The following is a 6,000-nucleotide window of genomic DNA, read 5'->3' as shown; positions in this document are numbered from 1 at the left end:
TGTGTACACATTCCTTCAGAAAGCAAAGGGAAACTAAAATTTAATTTAAAATGAAAACATTGCCTTTTGTATATTACTAGAACTGTCTTCCCCAACCTGCAGCTAGGGATGGGTGAGAATTTTGATTCAATTTGTATTTCAAGCTAAATCTATCAGATCCACACTTTCCAAAACAATATGACGACCAAAACACAGCCATCCTTCGAAATGTGCATTTATTTTGAATTTTGCAATGCAGTTCACCAACCAAATGATGTTTACAAAAATATGTATGTTCGGGGAAAGCGTGCATAGAAATGAATATATGATTGAATATTACATACAAAAATGCATTATATTAGGAGAAATGGCTTGCAAAAATGTGTACATTAGTCGAAACAAAAATGTGTTTATTGGGAGAAATTCACACTAAAGTGCTGGAGAATTTTCATGAGGATTTTTTTTAAAAAAAATCACAAATTGCTGCAGAAATATGGAGAGCTGAATTTAAGACTGGAAAAATGAAAAACTGAGAACCAAAATTGACAGAATTTTCTGTCTCTAACTACATCCCCCCATAAGCCCCAGCCACCATGGCCAATTAACAGAGATTATGGGAGTTGTAGTTCAAAAAATACCTGGAGGGTATTAGATTAGGAAAGGCTGTCCTAAAACAGGGCCTGAGAAGAATCATCTGTGTGCAGAGGTTCTGCAGACAAATAGATGTGGGAAGAAACTCCTGAAAGTAAAAAGTTTGGAAAGCGCTAGCCTAGTAGGAATGTTGGTCCTCTGTTCAGTCAGTTACCCAAAAGAAATAGAAGATATACAATTTTCCACAGGTTCTACAGTCTACTTTCAACTCATGTTAGCCTCAAATTAAGCCCTTGATCATGTCTACTAATCTGAAAGCCACAATAACGAAGAATTTCAGCTAACGTTTGGTATTTTGCTTTTGGAAAATACAATAGCAAATGATTATATTATATTGAATGTTTCTTGGTAGTTACAGGGCTTTGCTGAGGCACTTCAATTACTTATTGTTAACTGCAGCTTAATGTAAGCTTCACCAAAGTGGCAGCAGCTTATTTTACCTGTCAACCCTCACTAAATAGCTGTCACCTGCTCATCAGAGGAGGGAGGTGCTTTGTGTGGTTACTATAACAATATACCTGGACTTGAAGGTGATCAAGTATGTGCAGCATAAAAGAAACATTTGACAACTTTTATGTAAGAAAGTGCCACTCACATCAGGCCCCGGCTTGAGCTATCTATAGCGCTGTCATTGCAAAAGTGGTAAAAAACATCCCCCTTGTAGGGGAACCAAAGCAGGGAGACACTGCGTCTTTCCTAGGTCTAAAAAAGGTAAAGGTGTCCCCGCACTATAGTGCGAGTCGGTTCCGACTCTTAGGGTGACATCTTGTGACATTTACTAGGCAGACCATTTTTGTATGGGGTGGGATTGCCAGTTCCTTCCCCGGTCTTTCTTTACCCCCCAGCATAGGCCGGGTACTCATTTACCTACCATGGATGGATGGAAGGCTGAGTGGACCTCAACCCCTTTTATCGGAGATTCGACTTCCTCCTTCTGTTGGAATCGAACTCTGGCCGTGAGCAGAGCTTCGGCTGCGTTACTGCCGCTTACCACTCTGCGCCACGGAGGATCTTAGGTCTAAGAACTCACTAATGTTGCCCTCTACCCATGTAGTGGTCTCATGATGTCATTAGTGTGCACCCATATGAGAAGCTGGTGGCTGCTCAGCAGATGAAAGCAAGGCAAAGCACACACACCCAGTCACCACTCAGAAGCCCTTTTGGCCACCGAAGAGACTTTTGCTCCTTACTAAGTAGGGAGGCTGGGTTGTAACGCTGTGCCAACACAGAAGATTCCACCAATGAGTGCAAGTACAAACAGATGGCATCATCATTCCATGCTGGTAGCCAGAAGCAACCATGTAAATTATGTAATGTGGTCTCACGACCAAAACTTACAGTAGCCTCAGTTTCCCTCATTACCGCAGTGGAGCTTTCTAAGATGGAGGCTGGCATGCAGCATCGGAGTGAGCTCCTCAGCAAGATGATAGTATAATCCTCTTTATTGCCTCCGGCAATAATCTTACTTTTTATTTTAAATTTGTGGGGATTCCTGTTTTATTTTACTGGAGTGATAGCTCCTAATCTTCCCGCCTTCCTCTTCTGGAGGTCTGCAATCGTAAATTAACTACATCGGCGAGACGCTTATTTTGACTGATACTGAAGAGCCCTGGGTAAGGAAGAACATTATACTCTACCCGACCTTGAGCTAGTTAAACTCCTCCTCAAGCGATATAGATTGTGTCTTCTTCTTGGAGGTTATTTATATACGTGTTTGGCTGGCTTTAAATAATGGTTCTAACAAGGAAAAAGCTTAAAGAACAGAAGGCTAGCCAGCCAGTACAAATCTTATCACAACAAAATCTGCAGCCTAAAATTACAACCTTCTTCCCTCCTATGTCAGAATCTTCCACCCAGGAGAAGAGACTTTCTCCAACATCTGACTCTGCCTTGCTTCTGCCTTCAACCATGGATAGGTCAGTAGATTTTATTAAGAACTTTCCTACCCCGAAGGAAGATCTCTACGCTATCCCTTTAAGTGTTGAATTAGCAGAGGCAAATTTGTTACATAACACAAGTCTCCCTATACATCCTTTTGCTTCATCTCCGACACCTCCCCCCTTCTCTCCCCCCGCCTCCCTTGAGTCTATGGAAAATGCCGAGGACACTCCCATCTTACCATCTGCCAGCTCCTTAGCTCCATTTCTCATGGTCTTGGAGGAACTTAATTCAATGAAGTCTTACCTTGCTGAATGTAATGACTTATTGAAAACTTTGGCACTGACAGCCAAAACGCTACTGACAAGTAACTTGACCCATCAAAAAACGGACAATAATAATAATAAACAACGGGAGGAGGCGACTACAAAACAACGAAAACCTGCTTCTCAACTCGACCACCGGAAGAAATGTAAAAAAGGCAAGAAAAAAGTCAGGAAACCTAAGAATATCAAAAAATTTTAATTTCCTCATTATAAGAAATTAAATTTTAAACCTCTATTTGCTATTTTACAAGCACTAGCTAGTGCTCCTTCTTATTCTCCAAGCAAGTCCTCTCCCCATATGGAAATCGCAACCCATGATAGAAAATCGCCGGCTTGCTTGCAGACCTTGGCCTCTAGTGCCTCTCTTTCGAATTCTCTGTTAACACATTAACCTACCTGTCCTCTTATTCAAATCACTAAAACGTCCCCAGATCCAGCAGTACAAAAATTAACACAGGAAGGGGCAATAGAACCCATTTATTCGAAGAACAACTGGAATTTAGTTCTAGAACAAACTAAAGTGGTTCTTCTCAACTGTCCTAACTTTTTGAGAAGACGTGGCTATTATCCTAACAAAGGTCAGTTTTGTGACTACCTGAGTCCATTTCTACCAATTCAGTTTTTTCATTCTAATATAACAAACATCCTTTTTTTACATAGTAATCAAATTTCGAGAAGAGTTATTAAAACCTTTAGGAATCGAGAGATAACTCAAAGATTTTACAAACTAAAGCCACACCTCGCTGCGAGGGACCTTTCGATAACACACTGTTTTAAGAACGTGGCCCCTCCATTCCCTTTGGTTAAGCACAAGCCATCTCCAAGACTACTCAAGAACAATTACACCCTTGGCCCCCCCACTCCCCCATCTCGGCTCCAATCTCCTACCTTGCATCAGAGAAGTTCCTTCGCCACCTCATGTAGTGACCCACGAGAACTAGAGGATTTACAACTGATTGAAGTTTTTACTGATCTTCCTAAAGAGGAACAATTTAAAATAATCAACAGGATAGACCGACTGAAAGCCGACTTACAGTCTTTACTCGTAGTCTCACCAGAACCAATCACTAGAGGTATGCCAATTTTCCATTCAGAATCGGATACAGCTATGCAGGGAAAAGCTATACCATCGCCTCCGACTTGGACGGACAGGCGACTACTGGCACCGGAGGAGCTGGGCTCTTCTCCCCAGGCTACCCAGTTATCCCATTTGATACCTTGCTTGGGAAAATTGCCCACTTCCAATGTCAGTGTCTTTCTATCGGAACTTGACCAGATTCACCCTCTAAATGTTCCAGGGAACTGATATGCTAATTCCCCAACTGCCCACTCTCAGCCCCGATCTGGGGCATTTATGTCCAATGCACCCTCTGTATCATCTATTTCAAGCATTTTATTTTGGAGCATCGCCGGTTGGAATAACAAGGTAGCGTACAAAGAGTTTTTTTCTTTCTTACAACTATTTGATATTTTATGTCTTCAAGAGACTTGGCTAGTAGAGGAAAATAGTTTATGGGTAAATGGATTTAAAACCTGGTCCAAGCCAGCAAGACGCCTGGCCCTGAGAGGCCGTGGCCGTGGTGGCCTGGCAATTTTGATATCCACCAAGATAGATGTTTCAGTATCAGAGGTATCATGTCCAGTCCCGGATTCATGCCAAGCATTGTGTATAACACCTAACGCATTCCCGGCATTTATATGTATAAACATCTATTTTCCGCCCTATAATACCTCGCAAAGGGTTCAAATTTGGCAAGAATTCGATGACTTTATTGGCTTGCTGTATCGAAAGCATCCCTCATGCTTATTGATCGCAGGAGGAGATTTTAACGCCAGGCTGGGCCCAAATTACCCGGAGGCTCTTGACGCTCTGGATTTTTTCCCTTTGGAATCGGCCCTCTTACCCCGTTCGTCTTGGGACAATCTAATTAATAAAAATGGACGTGCCCTGTTTAGGACCCTCATAAAGTCTCAACTTTTGTGTCTGAATGGCTCAAGGTTTGATATCTCTAAGGGCTATTACACCTTTATTTCTAAAAGAGGAGCCAGTGCAGTAGACTACATCTTGGTCTCCCCACAGTGGATAGACCATTTAAAAGAGTTTTGTATTGGCAACAGACCGGACAGCGATCACCTGCCCTTGACATTAACTATTTCATCTTTATCCATACATTCGAACCAACCCAAGTCGATGCCGATCCTAGATGCCACCTATGGTCTTAGACGTTTAAGATGGTCTTCAATGATAATGGAAGCGGTGAAGCAACTTTTAATATCTCTGAAATTAGTGGAGCTGCGTCAAAAAGCTTTCTCTTCCTCGTGTGATATTTTGCCTATATATGATCAGATTATTTCCCTTCTGCAACCGCTAGTTGCCACATCTAAACCTCCCTCTACCAGTGTTCACCCAGGTTTTAAGCCTTGGTACGATAAGATCTGCATGACAAAAAAAAAAGCAACTACGTTATCAAATACGATTTACTAGGCTCCATTACTCGGAAGTAGCCATCTCACGACTCCAAAGACTTAAGAAGGAATATAACAACCTCTTGAAAGAGAAAAAATCAATGTATATAGCCACAAACTGGCGATGCTTAGGTACAGCGGTCCTTCAGGGTAAAGATGAGGAGTTTTGGCTTCTGGTCCATGGCAGATTGTCCCACAAATTGCCTATAATGGTCCCCCCGATTCTTCCTGAAATGTGGGTTACACACTTCCATGCTATTTTTAGAGAGTTAGCTCCCCAACACCACCTCTCACTAGTTCCACCTGCAGAACTCCCTCTTTGGCCTCCTGTCTCCTGTGCAGAAATCAGTAGATTAATTTCATCATTACGCACAGGAAAAGCCCCCGGTGAGGACATGGTCCCTCCAGACTTTTACCAAATGGACCCTGTATGGTGGAGCCCCATCTTGGCAGTGCTGTTTACAAAAATTAATGACAAAGGGAGCATTCCCCAGGGTTGGCGAATAAGCATAGTCGTGCCGATACTAAAAAAAGGCGATCCTTCAATTCCTACCAACTATAGGCCAATTAGCCTATTAGATGTGGCTGCCAAGATATATGGACGCTACTTAGTACACAAACTCCATGATTGGGAAAAGGATCAATCTATAATAGCCGAAGTACAGGCCGGATTTAGAGAGGGGAAAAGCACGTTGGACCA

The 6,000-nt window shown here is 42.3% G+C and overlaps 1 pseudogene; it reads left to right on the top strand.

Annotated features, from left to right (window-relative positions):
- Positions 1-6,000, top strand: part of LOC133388621 (rap1 GTPase-GDP dissociation stimulator 1-like) — a 60,872-nt pseudogene that overhangs the window by 10,106 nt on the left and 44,766 nt on the right.

The sequence above is a fragment of the Rhineura floridana genome, chromosome 7, assembly GCF_030035675.1.
Source record: "Rhineura floridana isolate rRhiFlo1 chromosome 7, rRhiFlo1.hap2, whole genome shotgun sequence".
Classification (NCBI taxonomy): Eukaryota; Metazoa; Chordata; class Lepidosauria; order Squamata; family Rhineuridae; genus Rhineura; species Rhineura floridana.
Note: the sequence above shows the minus strand (reverse complement) of the source record. Positions and strands in the feature narration are given on the sequence as shown.